This window comes from Bubalus bubalis, chromosome 17, assembly GCF_019923935.1.
Source record: "Bubalus bubalis isolate 160015118507 breed Murrah chromosome 17, NDDB_SH_1, whole genome shotgun sequence".
In the NCBI taxonomy this organism is placed as follows: Eukaryota; Metazoa; Chordata; class Mammalia; order Artiodactyla; family Bovidae; genus Bubalus; species Bubalus bubalis.
Window position 1 is genome coordinate 44,369,620 of NC_059173.1, and position 17,451 is coordinate 44,387,070.

The following is a 17,451-nucleotide window of genomic DNA, read 5'->3' on the forward strand; positions in this document are numbered from 1 at the left end:
AACATCTATCCAGTTGTCAACAAAGTCACATCTAGGTGAGATTCAAAGTATGGTTTATCTTGAGGCAAAATTCTTTACCAGTTGCAAACCTATGAAGCCAGACAATTTATGTGCTTCCAATATACAATGGTGGGTCAGGTATAAAATAGAATTTCCCATTACACAAAATAAAAATTGAAAAGAATAAAGGAGTGACAAATCCCAAAAGTCCAAAACCTAGCAAGACCAAATTCTATTAGACCTTAAGCCTGGAGAACAATCTTCCTTGGTTCAAAGTTTAGCCCTCCAGGCCCCCTGTAGTGGCAGCATCATATCCCTGACTCTGCTAGGTGGCCTTCCTTACTGCTTCAGCTCTCTGCAAGGACACTTCCTCTGCTCTCTGGGAAGCGCCCCCCTCCCCCACCAGCCAACCCCGCCCCCAGCTTTAGCTCTCTACCAAGACCCACCCAAGGTAAGCCCCATCCTTGAGGCACTAGAGGCAAAGTCATTCTGGCTTTCTGGAAACTTTTGAGATATGTTCCCACCTTTTGAAACTGAGAAGGAAGAAATTGCCTTGCCCCCTGAGATTTGGATGGGAGTGGCAGCCCTGATAATCTCTGAATGCCTTCAGAGTCTGTTTGCTCAGTCCTTAAGAACAGAATGTGTTTACAGAATAGACCTATGGTCTGGTCCTATAGATTCTAAGGAGTCTGACAGCCTTCCTTCATTCCATCTCACTCTCTGTCCCCTTGTGTTCACACTGGCAGTATGTTTCCTGGTACAATCCCATCTCTGTTACTGGTTTCTCCTATGATGACTAAAGACCGTGAGTTGCACGCATGATCTTTATTGAATGGTTGATCAGCCACACCCCTCGTGGTCTCTTTGAGGCAAGCTTTCTCATTTTTCTTTTTTTACGATTTGGAATGTTGAGAATTTCCCAAGGTTGGGTTCCTTTTTGCTTAACAATTCTTTAATTCATCTCTCTCCCTTTGCATTTTACTCTAGTTAGTCAGGAGGAACCAACCCACTCTAATACTTTGCTTGGAAATCTGCTCATCTAAATATCCATATCCATTTTGTGCAAGTTCTACCTTGCACAAAACACTAGAATAGTTTCGTCAAGTTCTTTGCTGTAAACGTGTATCTCATATTGATCTGGGATCCCACCAGAATCACCTTGAACATCTGTGTATCTAGCCTGCACCTCAGAACTCTTTCAGCCTCTACCTACTTTTCTAAAGCTACTTCCACATCAACTAAAGGTACTTTTCACATCAACATACCATTTCTTCATGTCAATATCTATCTTAATCATCTAGGGCTGCCATAGCAATATACACTAAAGCAAAGCAAAGTGAAGTTGCTCAGTCATGTCCAACTCTTTGCGACCTCATAGACTGTAGCCTACCAGGTTCCTCCATCCATGGGATTTTCCAGGCAAGAGTACTGGAGTGGGTTGCCATTTTCTTCTCCAGGGGATCTTCCTGACCCAGGGTTCAAACTGGGTCTCCCGCATTGTAGGCAGACACTTTTACCATCTGAACTAGGTGGCATAAATAACAGAAACTGCTGCATTAGTTATTTTCTTATAGTTGTGGATGCTGGAAGTTGGAGCTCAGGGTGCTTGTCTGGTCAGGACCTGATAAGAGCCCTCTTCCTGGCTTGTATACAGCCTCCTTCCTATTAGGTCCTCTATGGCAGAAAGAGTGAGAGAGGTGTCTTTCTGTTTCTCTTCTTATGAGACCACCTGTCCTATTGGATTACAGCCCCACTCATATGACCTTATTTAACTTCAGTTATCTCCCAAAGACCATATTTCCAGATACAGTCACTTTGGAAGTGATGACTTAAACATGTAAAAAGAAGTTTTTTTTAACATACAACTTTTGAGAAGACAAAATCCTGTCTATAGCAGCTCTCTTTAACTTCTCCACTTGGGAATCTTGGCATCTACTCTTTTTTTTTTTTTTCCTGCCTGGAACATTATTTTCCCAGTGCTTTGTACAGCTGACTCTTCATTGTTCAGAAGTTATGTGTCTTTTTCCTCTTCTAAAAATATATCCTTGACCCTTTCAGTCAAAGGGAGGTTACCTGTTACCCATTAGTTATTATCTATGAACTCACTAGAAGTTTTTCTTTCAGATAACTCATCATACTTAAAATGCATTTACCATTTGCTTCATTTTTAGTTTTCTGTTTCCCCCATTATGAGGGCAGAAACTTTATTTCATTCATCATATTATGCTTGGCAGAGTGCTTGGCATATAATTGTCTTCAATAAATTTTTATTGAATTTATCAATGAATTATTAATAAAACGAGTGCATGTTTCATCTTGTAGTAATATTGAGTAATTTTTTTAATACAAGCTGTTGGAGTGCATCTTTGCAGGTGCTAATAATCTTTCTGTTAGGGTGAGTCACCTTCGGAAAAAAAGTAAAAATATATGATAGATGCCAAAGAGTGGGAGGATGCCTAGACTCCTTCAGATCTGGGTTAGCTTTATTACTGCAGAAAGTGCAAAAATATATTTAGATTTCTCTTTTAAGTATATAATTGATCTATTGAAATTTAGTTTGCAGTCTAAGATAATTGGGATACTTGCCTAAGGTACTTAACTTCCTAATAGTATATGGTCTGGAGGAGGAAATGGCAACCCACTCCAGTATTCTTGCCTAGAGAATCCTGTGGATAGAGGAGCCTGGTGGGCTGCTGTCCATAGCATTGCACAGCATTGGACATGACTGAAGCGACTTAGCATGCATGCCTGCATTGGAGAAGGAAATGACAACCCACTCCAGAATTCTTGCCTGGAGAATCCAAGGGACAGAGGAGCCTAGTGGACTGCCATCTATGGGGTTGCACAGAGTCGGACATGAATGAAGCAGCTTAGCAGAAGCAGCAGCAGCAGTATATGGTCTACTGGAAATTTGGTATAAGGATAATGATTATCCATCTTTATTCTTGATTTAATATTGCAAAATAGGTAATGAAAGAGTTTTTATCCATCAAGGTGTGTTTAGATTCAAAAAACAGAAAATCCAAGAAACAATATCTTAAATCAAGTCTCTTTCCTGTTTACATAGTAAGAAATGCAGAAGCAGGAAGTCTCAAGGTTGGACTCATGGCTCAATAACATAATCATGAAAAGCTCTTTCTACCTTTCTGCTTCACCTATTTTAATGTGGTGGCTTTTTATTTTCATGTCTTTCCCTCTTGGGTCACAAGATGGCTGACACAGCTTCTTGGATCACGTCTATGTTTAAGGGAAGAAAAAAGAGATGACACCAGCAGCTTTCTTCTTACATCTGTCATTCAGATAAAGTGAGGATAAAAAAGCCTTCCCCAAAATTTCACACAAGATTCTCACTTCAGTTCCATTGACTGGGCAGAGCCACATGACTGTATTTAGTTGCAAATAAGTCTGAAAAAGAAAAGATATGAACAAAATAGGATTTATCATGACAGGCTTACATAAATAACTATTTAATTCCTGGGGTATGGGAGAAAATTACCTCCCTTCAGAGAGATGTCTTTTTCACTATTGACCACAAAATTGAAGTTTTCTTGAGAAGAAAGCAAAGGAAAAATAAGGAAGGGATTTCCTTACTTGCTAGTAATTGTGTCACTTAATAGATTAATAAAAAAGTACCAGCAGTTATTCAGGACCACACTACTTTTTTTTTTTAATTTGAATAGCAAATGGTTCAGAGTTAACATTGTATAGATTAACATTTTGAGGGATGCCCACTAAGAAGAAAACTTTAGCAAGACTGAGCAGCCAAATAATTATAAGATATTTGCATTATTTTATTTATTTTAAACCCTAAATAAATATACAATGCATTTTATGTCAAATATAGTCATCATTTACATTGAATTGAGATATTAATATTCTATTTTATATATATATATATATATATTAATTCATCTTGATCTCGGGTGGCCTCAGCCTGCACTGGCTTGAAGTGGGGCTTGGGTTCCCAGCTAGAGATTGAGACTGGATCATGTCATTGAGAACACAACACTCTAATCACTAGACCAGTGGTCAGTGATAAGGGCCTCAATCTTTGAGCTTTTTGGAAAAGAATTTCTACAAAGATGGAAAGTAGTGAAATAAGTAAAGTGTTTATTAGGAGGAAAAGAGTACAGTACTTGTGGAGAGACACACAGGGTGACTCAGAGGGAGAGTTCCTGAGTGGTACCCTTACAGCAAATTAAATCACTTATATGGGGCAATTTGTCTGGGTTTCTCTTAGCTAATCATTTTGATTTGACTGATTAAGAGTCCAGATTTGATATCTCCTCCCATGTTTGGTCAAGCATCTCTTATCCAAGATGGATCCTACCAAAGGGGCATGAGGGTAAAGGATCTCTTGACATCACTCCCCTCAGACTTCCAAGGAGCCTTTCTGTGCAGGTCTGGTTAGGGAGATCTCCTGACTTTGAGAGTGAGAAATTTGTGGTCTGGGCAGTGACCAGCCTCCTCCGCTAATTGTCCTGTTATTCTCCTTTGGAATTTCAGTCCACAGGGAATGAATCTCCAGTTGCTTTACCCTGGAGGGTGGGGTGGGGTGGGGTGGGGACTTACCTCCTGCCACAGTCTGTTGATGGCCACTTAGGTAGCTTCTGCCTTTGACTGTTGTGAATTCTTCTGTTGCATATTGCTGCTGTATACAATTCTCTTTGAGTCTCTGCTTTCAATTCTTTTGGGTATATAACCAGAAATAGAATTTCTGGATCATATAGTAATTCTATTTTCAATTTTTTGAGGAAGCTGCCATATAATTTTTATAGTGGCGGTACATTATCCGTTCCCACCAAGAGTGCACAAGGGTTCTGGTTTCTTTACTTTCTCAACACAGATTAATTTCTTTTTTTTAATCAAAAAATTTTAATGTAGTCTGGATATCCAGACTAGTGGATATGAGATAGTATCTATGGTTTTTATTTGCGTGTTCCTAATCAAAGGTCCGTCTGGTCAATGCTATGATTTTTCCAGTGGTCATGTATGGATGTGAGAGTTGGACTGTGAAGAAGGCTGAGCACCAAAGAATTGATGCTTTTGAACTGTGGTGTTGGAGAAGACTCTTGAGAGTCCCTTGGACTGCAAGGAGATCCAACCAGTCCATTCTGAAGATCAGCTCTGGGATTTCTTTGGAAGGAATGATGCTGAAGCTGAAACTCCAGTACTTTGGCCATCTCATGCGAAGAGTTGACTCATTGGAAAAGACTCTGATGCTGGGAGGGATTGGGGGCAGGAGGAGAAGGGGACGACAGAGGATGAGATGGCTGGATGGCACCACTGACTCGATAGATGTGAGTCTGGGTGAAGTCCAGGAGTTGGTGATGGACAGGGAGGCCTGGCATGCTGCGATTCATGGGGTTGCAAAGAGTCGGACACGACTGAGTGACTGAACTGAACTGAATCATGTGATATTAAACATCTTTTCATGTGTTTCATGTGTTAGTCATTTGTATGTCTTCTTTGGAGAAATATCTCTTCAAGTGCTTTGCCCAGTTTTTAAACTGAGGTGTTTTTTTTTTTTTCTTCTTTTTTTGGTAGCTGAGTTGTGAGAATTATTTTCTTTATATATACTAAGTATCAACCAATTATCAGATACAAGATTGGCAAGAATTTTCTCTCATTCAGTAGGTTACAATTTTTGCTCTATTGATGGTGTTTTATAGAAATTTTCAATTTTGATGTAGTCCAATTTATCCTTTTCTTTCTTTCATTGCCTCTTCCTTCAATGTCATATCTAAAATCATTGTCAAATCCAATATTATGAAGCTTTTCTCTTACATTTTCTTCCAAGTGTTTCATAGTTTCAGCTCTTAAATTTCATCCTTTGATACATTTGAGTTAAATTTTTGTATATGGTATAAAGTTTCAACTTCAATATTTTGCATGTGGACTTGAATACATATCCTTTTAAAACTCGGTGAATAAAATGGAAAATGGATATATATATGTGTGTGTATATGTGTGTGTGTATATATATATATATATATATATATATATATATATAGCATTTTGACTGAATATTGTGATGGTTATCTTCACATTTGTGTAATTGAGTTGTATGTTGAACTAATGACGTTTTTTGGTGAAATATGATTTTTATTTGAAAGAATGAGTGACAGTACAACTTTGATTATTTAAACTAAGGCTTTGGCAAAGATTTTTCTTGGAAATAAATGAAGTGATCTTGCTGTTTGAATGTAAACAACTATGGCAGCAATTTCTTGCTAATGATAAAATTTAAACTTTGACATTAATCAGAAATTAGAAAATTTTGAAAAATTTAATTATCTGTCATCCATAAATGTGACAGCTTTCCAGCTTGACTTCTTTTTCAAAATTAGTAGTGATATTCACAAATGTATTTTTTGACATTGTATAATAAAAATGTGTCAACACTTAAAATATCTCCTTAACTCACTAAAGCAGTGTTTTTCAAATGACCAACATTTAAATCATACATGGTTGAAAAGCTCATTTAAAGTGCAAATTAGATCAATGGATTTTAATGAAACAAAATAAAAAAATTGAGTGAGAGAGGTTCAGATTCCACATTGCAACTAATCTTTAAGAACTAACAATTATTGAGTTTTTGTGTAGTATCAAAGAAGAATATTTGTAATTATCCAAAAGTACAAGTTAATTACTCCTATCATTTATATTATGTGTATGTTAGTAGCTCAGTTGTGTCTGACTCTTTGTGACCCCATGGACTGTAGCCTGCCAGGCTTCTCTATCCATGGAAGTCTCTAGGCAAGAGTACTGGAGTGGGTTGCCATTTCCTTCTCTAGGGGGTTTCCCCAGCTCAGGGATTAAGCCTGAGTCTCCTGTGTCTTCTGCATTGCAGACAAATTCTTTACCATCTGAGCCATCAGGGAAGCACCTACTGTGTATCTATGTGAGGTTGGATTTTCATTATAACCTTAAACCACAGTAACACATTATAGCAGATTGAAAACAGAAGCACATTTGAGAAACTTCTTGCATTAAGCAAGACATTACAAAGATTTGAGGAAATTAAAACCATGACATTGGAATATCAATACTTCTGTGCTTTCTCAGTGAACAGACATAGGAAATACTTATATGTAATAACTTTCATACTTGTAAATATCTGACCACTATCCCTCTATTATATTTATGCATATATCTATGCTATTGTCTGAAAGTTTGGTTCTCCTCAAATTCACAAGTTGGAATCCAAATATCCAATGTGATAGTATAAAAAAAAAAATGGGGTCTTTGAAAGGTGGTTAGGTCATGAGGGTAGAGCACTCGTGAATGAGGTTATGACTCATAAAAGAGATCCCACAGAGCCCCTTAGCCCTTCTACCATGTGAGGATGTAAGAAGTCTGTGACTCCAAAGAGAGACCTCATTTGACCACTAGCATTCTAATATCAAATGTCCAGCCCTCAGAACTGTGGGAAATAAATTTCTGTTGTTTCTAAGATACCCAACCTGGGGCATTTTGTTACAGTATACCCAATGGACTAAGACAATCTGTAATATATATGTATTATAAATCATCAATTTATACCAATACTTACTGTTCTCTTCAAGTACCTCAGAACTCTTTCCATCCTTCCCTCTTTCCATTTTTACAAATATCTTTTCTACTAGTGAGAACCATGAATCCCTTTATTCTTTTATTTTTTTAATTAATTAATTAATTTTAATTGGAGGCTAATTACTTTACAGTATTGTAGTGGTTTTTGCCATACATTGACATGAATCAGCCATGGGTGTACATGTGTTCCCCATCCTGAACCCCTCTCCCCACCTCCCTCCCCATCCCATCACTCAGGGTCATGCCAATGCACCAGCCCTGAGCACCCTGTCTCATGCACTGAACCTGGACTGGCAATCTATTTCACATATGATAATATATATGTTTCAAAGCTATTCTCTCAAATCATCCCACCCTGGCCTTCTCCCACAGAGTCCAAAAGACTGTTCTTTACATCTGTATCTCTTTTGCTGTCTCGCATATAGGGTCATCATTACCAGCTTTCTAAATTCTATATATATATATGCATTAATATACTATATTGGTGTTTTTCTTTCTGGCTTATTTCACTCTTCATAATTGGCTCCAGTTTCATCCACCTCATTAGAACTGATTCAAATGCATTCTTTTTAATAGCTGAGTAATATTCCATCGTGTATATGTACCACAGCTTTCTTATCCATTCATCTGCTGATGGATATCTAGGTTGCTTCCATGTCCTGGCTATTGTAAACAGTGCTGCACTGAACATTGGGGTGCATGTGTCTCTTTCAATTTTGGTTTCCTCAGTGTGTATACCCAGCAGTGGGATTGCTGGGTTGTATGGCAGTTCTATTTCCAGTTTTTTTAAGGACTGTCCACAATGGCTGTACTAGTTTGGATTCCCACCAATAGTGTAAGAGGGTTCCCTTTTCTCCACACTATCTCCAGCATTTATTGTTTGTAGACTTTTTGATAGCAGCCATTCAGACCTGCATGAGATGGTACTTCATTGTGGTTTTGATTTGCATTTCTCTGATAATGAGTGATGTTGAGCATTTTTTCATGTGTTTGTTAGCCATCTGTGTGTCTTCTTTGGAGAAATGTCTGTTTAGTTCTTTGGCCCATTTTTTGGTTGGGCCATTTATTTTTCTGGAATTGAGCTGCAGGAGCTGGTTGTATATTTTTGATTTAATTCTTTGTCAGTTGCTTCATTTGCTATTATTTTCTCCCATTCTGAAGGCTGTCTTTTTACCTTGCTTATAGTTTCCTTCATTTTGCAAAAGCTTTTAAGTTTAATTAGGTCCCATTTGCTTATTTTTGATTTTATTTCCATTACTCTGGGAGGTGGGTCATAGAGGATGCTGCCGTGATTTATGTCAGAGAGTGTTTTGCCTATGTTTTCCTCTAGGAATTTAATCGTTTCTGGTCTTTTGTTTGGATCTTTAATCCATTTTGAGCTTATTTTTGTGTATGGTGTTAGAAAGTGTTATAGTTTCATTCTTTTATAAGTAGTTGACCAGTTTTCCCAGCACCATTTGTTAAAGAGATTGTCTTTTCTCCATTGTATATTCTTGCCTCCTTAGTCAAAGATAAAGTGTTCGTAGGTGCATGGATTTATCTCTGGGCTTTCTATTTTGTTCCATTGATCTATATTTCTGTCTTTGTGCCATTATCATACTGTCTTGATGACTATAGCTTTAGTATAGTCTGAAGTCAGGCAGATTGATTCCTCCAGTTCCATTCTTTCTCAAGATTGCTTTGGCTGTTCGAGGTTTTTTGTATTTCCATACAAATTGTGAAATTATTTGTTCTGGTTCTTGAAAAATACTGTTGGTAACTTGATAGGGATTGCATTGAATCTATAGATTGCTTTGGGGATTATACTCATTTTCACTATATTGATTCTTCCGATCCATGAACATGGTATATTTCTCTGTCTATTTCTGTCATCTTTGATTTCTTTCATCAGTGTTTTATAGTTTTCTATATATACATCTTTTGTTTAAGTAGATTTATTCCTAAGTATTTTTTTTTTTTTTTTTTTTTTGTTGCAACGGTGAATGGAATTGTTTCCTTAGTATCTCTTTCTGTTTTCTCATTGTTAGTGAATAGGAAAGGTAGGGATTTCTGTGTGTTAATTTTATATCCTGCATCTGTACTATATTCATTGATTAGCTCTAGTAATTTCCTGGTGGAGTCTTCAGGGTTTTCTATATAGAAGATCATGTCATCTGCAAACAGTCAGAGTTTTACTTCTTCTTTTCCAATCTGGATTCCTTTAATTTCTTTTCTTCTCTGATTGCTGTGGCTAAAACTTCCAAAAACTATGTTAAATAGTGGTGAGGGTGGGTACCCTTGTCTCATTCCTGACTTTAGGGGAAATGCTTTCAATTTTTCACCATTGAGGATAATGTTTGCTGTGGGTTTATCATATATGGCTTTTATTTTGTTGAGGTATGTTCCTTTTATGCCTGCTTTCTAGAGAGTTTTTTTTTTATCATAAATGGATGTTGAATTTTGTCAAGGGCTTTCTCTTTATCTATTGAGATAATCATATGGTTTTTATCTTTCAATTTGATAATGTGGTGTATCACATTGATTGATTTGCAAATACTGAAGAATCCTTGCATCCCTGGGATAAAGCCCACTTGGTCATGATGTATGATCTTTTCAATATGTTGTTGGATTCTGTTTGCTAGAATTTTGTTAAGGATTTTTGCATCTATGTTCATCAGTGATGTTGGCCTATAGTTTTCTTTTTTGTGGCATCTTTGTCTGCTTTGGTATTAGGGTGATGGTGGCCTCATGGAATGAATTTTGAAGTTTACCTTCCTCTTCAATTTTCTGGAAGAGTGTGAGTAGGATATGTGTTAGCTCTTCTCTAAAGTTTTTGGTAGAATTCATCTGTGAAGCCATCTGGTCCTGGGATTTTGTTTGTTGGATGATTTCTGATTACAGTTTCTATTTCTGTGCTTGTGATGGGTCTGTTAAGACTTTATATTTCTTCCTGGTTCTGTTCTGGAACATTATACTTTTTAAGAATTTGTCCATTTCTTCCAAGTTGTCCATTTTATTGTCATATAATTGCTGATAGTAGTCTCTTATGATCCTTTGTATTTCTGTGTTGTCTGTTGTGATTTCTCCCTTTTCATTTCTAATTTTGTTGATTTGATTCTTCTCCCTTTTTTTTATTGATGAGTCTGGCTAATGGTTTGTCAATTTTATTTATCTTCTCAAAGAACCAGCTTTTAGCTGTGTTGATTTTTGTTATGGTCTCCTTTGTTTCTTTTTCACTTATTTCTGCCCTAAGTTTTATGATTTCTTTCCTTCTACTAACCCTAGGGTTCTTCATTTCTTCTTTTTCTAGTTGCTTTAGGTGTAGAGTTAGGTTATTTATTTGATTTTTCTCCTGTTTCCTGATGTAAGCTTGTATTGCTCTAAACCTTCCCATTAGCACTGATTTAATGAATCCCATAAGTTTTGGGTTGTTGTGTTTTCATTTTTGTTTGTTTCTATGCATATTTTGATTTCTTCTGTGATTTGCTGATTATTCAGAAGTGTGTTGTTTAGCCTCCATATGTTTGTATTTTTAATAGTTTTTTTTTCCTGTTCAGTTCAGTCACTCAGTTGTGTCCGACTCTTTGCAACCCCACGAATTGCAGCACGCCAGGCATACCTGTCCATCACCAGCTCCCGGAGTTCACTCAGACTCACCCATCGAGTCGGTGATGCCATCCAGCCATCTCATCCTCTGTCGTCCCCTTCCCCTCCTGCCTCCAATCCCTCCCAGCATCAGAATCCTTTCCAATGAGTCAACTCTTTGCATGAGGTGGCCAAAGTACTGGAGTTTCAGCTTCAGCATCATTCCTTCCAAACAACACCCAGGATTCATCTCCTTTAGAATGGACTGGTTGGATCTCCTTGCAGTCCAAGGGACTCTCAAGAGTCTTCTCCAACACCACAGTTGAAAAGCATCAATTCTTCGGCGCTCAGCTTTATTCACAGTCCAACTCTCACATCCATCCATGACTACTGGAAAAACCATAGCCTTGACTAGATGGACCTTTGTTGGCACAGTAATGTCTCTGCTTTTGAATATGCTGTCTAGGCTGGTCATAACATTCCTTCCAAGGATTAAGCATCTTTTAATTTCATGGCTGCAATCGCCATCTGCAGTGATTTTGGAGCCCAGAAAAATAAAGTCTGACACTGTTTCCACTGTTTCCCCATCTATTTCCCATGAAGTGATGGGACCAGATGCCATGATCTTTGTTTTCTGAATGTTGAGCTTTAAGCCAACTTTTTCACTCTCGTCTTTCACTTTCATCAAGAGGCTTTTTAGTTCCTCTTCACTGTCTGCCATAAGGGTGGTGTCATCTGCATATCTGAGGTTATTGATATTTCTCCAGGCAATCTTGATTCCAGCTTGTGCTTATTCCAGCCCAGCATTTCTCATGATATACTCTGCATAGAAGTTAAATAAGCAGGGTGACAATATACAGCCTTGACGTACTCCTTTTCCTATTTGGAACCAGTCTGTTGTTCCATGTCCAGTTCTAACTGTTGCTTCCTGACCTACATATAGGTTTCTCAAGAGGTAGGTCAGGTGGTCTGGTATACCCATCTCTTTCAGAATTTTCCACAGTTTATTGTGATCCACACAGTCAAAGGCTTTGGCATAGTCAAGAAAGCAGAAATAGATGTTTTTCTGGAACTCTCTTGCTTTTTCAATGATCCAGCAGATGTTGGCAATTTGATGTCTGGTTCCTCTACCTTTTCTAAAACCAGCTTGAACATCTGGAAGTTCATGGTCGATGTATTGCTGAAGCCTGGCTTGGAGAATTTTGAGCATTACTTTCCTAGCATGTGAGATGAGTGCAATTGTGTGGTAGTTTGAGCATTCTTTGGCATTGCCTTTCTTTGGGATTGCAATAAAAATTGAAATTTTCCAGTCCTGTGGACACCGCTGAGTTTTCCATATTTGCTGGCATATTGAGTGCAGCCCTTTCATAGCATCATCTTTCAGGATTTGAAATAGCTCAACTGGAATTCCATCACCTCCACTAGCTTTTTTCCTGTAGTTGACACCTAATCTTACCACACTGTGATCAGAAAAGATGCTTGGAATGATTTCAATTTTTTTGAATTTACCAAAGCTAGATTTATGGCCCAGGATGTGATCTATCCTGGAGAAGGTTCCATGTGCAGTTAAGAAAAAGATGAAATTCATTGTTTTTGGGTGAAATGTCCTATAGATATTAGATCTAACTCGTCCATTGTGTTTGTGTTTCTTTGCTAATTCTGTTTAGTTGATCTATCCATAGGTGTGAGTGGGATATTTAAGTCTCCCACTATTATTGTGTTACTGTTGATTTCCCCTTTCATACTTGTTAGCATTTGCCTTACACATTGTGGTGCTCCTATGTTGGGTGCATATATATTTATAATTGTTATATCTTCTTCTTGGATTGATCCTTTGATCATTATGTAGTGTCCTTCTTTGTCTCTTTTCACAGGCTTTATTTCAAAGTCTATCTTATCTGATATGAATATTGTTACTCCTCCTTTCTTTTGGTCTCCATTTGCATGAAATATCTTTTTCCAGCCCTTCACTTTCAGTCTGTATGTGTCCTTTGTTTTGAGGTGGGTCTCTTGTAGACAGCATATATGGGGTCTTGTTTTTGTATCCATTCAGCCGTCCATGTCTTTTGGTTGGGACATTCAACCCGTTTACATTTAAGGTAGTTATTGATAAATATCATCCTATTGCCATTTACTTTGTTGTTTTGGGTTCGATTTTATAAACTTTTCCTGTGTTTCCTGTCTAGAGAAGATCCTTTAGCATTTGTTGAAGGGCTGGTTTTCTGGTGCTGAATTCTCTCAGCTTTTGCTTGTCTGTAAAACTTCTGATTTCTCTTTAATATTTGAATGAGATCCTTGCTGGGTACAGTAATATGGGTGTAGGTTATTTTCTTTCATCACTTTAAGTATGTCCTGCCATTCCCTTCTGGGCTGAAGAGTTTCTATTGAAAGATCAGCTGTTAACCTTACAGGAATCCCCTTTGTGTTACTTGTTGCTTTTCCCTTGCTGCTTTTAGTATTTGTTCTTTGTATTTAATCTTCATTAATTTGATTAATATGTGTCTTGGGGTGTTTCATGTTGGATTTATCCTGTTTGGGACTCTCTGGGTTTCTTAGACTTGGGTGGCTATTTTCTTCCCCATTTTAGGGAACTTTTCAACTATTATCTCCTCAAGTATTTTCTCAAGGCCTTTCTTTTAGTCTTCTTCTTCTGGGACTCCTATTATTCAAATGTTGGGGTGTTTGACATTGTACCAGAGGTCTCTAAGGTTGTCTTCATTTCTTTTAATTCTTTTTTCTTTTTTCCTCTCTGCTTCATTTATTTCCACCATTCTATCTTCCACCTCACTTATCCTATCTTCTGCCTCAGTTATTCTACTGTTGGTTCCCTCCAGAGTGTTTCTGATTTCAGTTATTGCATTATTCATTATTGATTGACTCTTTTTTATTTCTTCTAGGTCCTTGTTAAACATTTGTTGCATCTCTCAGTCCTTGTTTCCAGACTATTTATCTGTAACTCCATTTTGCTTTCAAGATTTTGAATCATTTTTATATCATTATTCTGAATTTTTTTTTCAGGTAGACTCCCTATCTCCTCCTCTTTTGTTTGGTTTGGTGGGCTTTTATCATGTTCATTTACCTGCTCAATATTTCTCTGCCTTTTCATCCTGTTTAGGTTCCTGTGTTTGGGGTGGCCTTTCTGTATGCTGGAAGTTTGTGGTTCCTCCCTGTGAGTGTGGTTGGACGATTGACTCGTCAAGGTTTCCAGGTTAGGGAAGTTTGCGTCAATGTTCTGGTGGGTGGAGCTGGATCTCTTCTCTCTGGAGTGCAATGAAGTGTCCAGTAGTGAGTTTTGAGGTGTCTTTGTGTTTGGTGTGACTTTTGGCCGCCTATATTTTAATGCTTAAGTTTATGTTCCTGTGTTGTTGGAGAATTAGCTTGGTATGTATTGCTCTGAAACTTGTTGGCTCTTGGGTGGAGCTTGGTTTCAGTGTAGGTATATAGGCTTTTGGATGAGCTTTTGTTGATTAATGTTCCCTGGAGTCAGAAATTTTCTGGTGTTTTCAAGTTTTGGATTTAAGCCTCTTGCCTCTGGCTTTCAGTCTTTTTCTTACAGTAGCGTCAAGACTTCTCCATCCATACCACACTGATGATAAAACATCTAGGTTAATGGTGAAAAGATTTTCCACAGTGAGGGACACCCAGAGAAGTTCATAGAGTTACATGGAGAAGATCAGAGGGAGGAGGGAGACAGAGGTGACCAGGAGGAGACGATGGGGACTCAAAAGGGGAAAGAGAAATCTAGACAGTAATCAATTCCCTATGTGTTCTCCACAGTCTGGAACACTCAGAGAGGTTAACAGAGTTATGTAGAGAAGAAAAGAGGGAGGAATGAGATAGAGATGACTAGAAGGAGAAGAGGCGGAGTCAAAAGGAGAGAGATCTAGCCAATAATCAGTTCCCTAAGTGTTTGCCACAGCCCAGAACACCCAAAGAGATTCACAGAGTTGGGTAGAGAAGAGGGAGGGAGGAGATAGAGGTGACCTGGGGGAGAAAAAGGAGAGTCAAAAGGGGGAGAGAGCAATCAAGCCAGTAATCACACTCCTAAGTAAAAATAGGTACTGATGATTGGATTCTTAAAGGTACAAAACTGGAAACAAATAACAAAAAGTAAAGATTAAAAATCTAGAGTAGAGGTTAGACTCTCAAAAATACAATATTAAAAAAAATCACAAAAATTATTTTAAAAATATATTAAATTTGCTTTAAAAACAGGGTCTTTTTTTTATCAAGGTAATAGTAGGTTAAAAAATAAAAATTAAAGGAGTAATAAAGAACTTAAAAATAAAAAAAATTAAAAATGATAATAGTAAAATATATCTAGGAACTTCTCTGGAGCTGTTGAGGGCAGTGTGGGGTCAGTTCAGTTTCAGATAGCTCTTTGTTTCAGCTAATACGTCTTCTGAAGGTCGATAGGCCCCTTCCAATGTAGTCAGTGCTAACTACAGGGTTTTAATCTTTTGCACCTGTCACTTCCAAAGCGGTTCCCTCTTCTTTGTTTATTTTGTCTTCCTCTGTTTCCAAGTCTCTTCAGTGTCTAATTTCTGCCCTGACACAAGGGGGCGAAGGTCATCACTTATTTAGGCTCACTTGTTCAGTTGTGCTGTGGGGAGGGAGGAACACTGCAAACAAATATCACTGGTGTGTGTGGGGAGTGTTCACAGTGTCTGGGCCACACTGGGTTTGCCCCCGCTCATGGCGTGTGTGCTTTCTCCGTCTACATTGCTCAGGCTCCAGGTTGTTCTGCAGGGGAACTGTCCAAAGTGGGCCCTGGGTTTTGTGCATTTCCCAGGTCTCAGCCACTCACGTTCAGGTTCTTGGGTACTCCACAAAGGCACAGACTCAGTAGGGCCTGCGTCTTGTGCCCTTCCCAGGTCTGAGCAGCTCAGGCGTCCAGGTGCTTGGCGAGAGCACTCTCCCCAGGTGGGCAGTGTGTCCTCACCTCCCTGGCCCCAGCCCCTAGGTTTCCTGGGTGCACAGTGGGAGCACTGTCTCAGGTGTGTCGTGTGTCTCCTCTGGGGAGCTGATCTCTGACTGTGAACCTCCTGGTGGATGTCAACCATCCAGGATCCCAGGAAGACTTGGTTAGGAACTGGGAGCCTGCTCCCAGTTTGGTGGAGGATGCCATCTCTGGGGCCGAGATTGCCCCTTGCTTTCCAGCTCTGCTCTCTCCCGCCTGCCTCTCAGCCTCCTGCAGGGGGAGGGGCCAGTCCACAGCTGGCTAGCTCTCCTCTGGTGTTTGCTCAATCCTTCGTTCTGTCAGTGGGCCAGGTTGTGCCTTATAGCTTTTTGTGGGAAAGTTCTGTCTCTCTCTTCTTTTTTCTTTTCTTCTGTGGCTATCCCACAGTTTGGGTTGCTATCTCACGTTAGCTCCCTCAGATTGTCTTCAGGGCATTCAGGCACAGTCCTTACCCTAAGCATGCAGCCCATGCCTCCCTGTTTAGCTGCTGCTGCTGGTGGACATGAGCTTCTGGGCTACTTCTCTGCTGGGAGTTGTGGTTAGGTGTGCAGTCTGTGGATTTTTTGTTTTGTTTTGTTTTTCCTCCTGATTATGTTGCCCTCTGAGATTCCAAAACTCCTCACAGATCCACCAGTGAGAAGGTTTCCTGGTGTTTGGAAACTCCTTCATGACTCCCTTCCCACAACAGGTCTCTGTCCCTAACTCTTTTGTCTCTCTTTTATCTTTTATATTTTGTCCTACCTCCTTTCAAAGAGAATAGGCTGCCTTTCTGGGTGTCTGGTGTTCTCTGCCATCGTTCAGAAGTTGTACTGTGAAATTTTCTCAGCGTACGAATGATCTTTCGATGAATTTGTGGGGGAGAAAGTGATCTCCCTGTCCTATTCCTCCACCATCTTAGGACTGCGCCCTCTTTATTATTAATATATTATTTATTTATTCAGTACAACCTAGCTCTGTATCACACTGGCTGTGTCCTCCCTATAACCTTGTCTACCATGAAAAAGCAATAGTCTTCTTTCAAACAATTTTCCTTCTGGTTAGAGAAACAGGTAACAAACAAGCAAAAAAAAAAAAAAAATATATATATATATATGTGTGTGTGTGTGTGTGTGTGTCTGTTGCAGATAGTTACAAGTGTGGTGAAATAAAACAAAGGAAAGTGATAAGAAACTAGATAAATAGCTGATTAGGAAGGCCATATCTAGGGGAATACTGGCCTAGAACCCTCTTTTTAAGAAGATGCCAACCCCCTGAACACCAGGGGTCCTATCAGTGAAGAAGTATGAAATTAGCAAAAAGATTGAGGCAGAGAAGAGTTTACTGTGTTAGGTATGCCTAAGATACAAGTAACA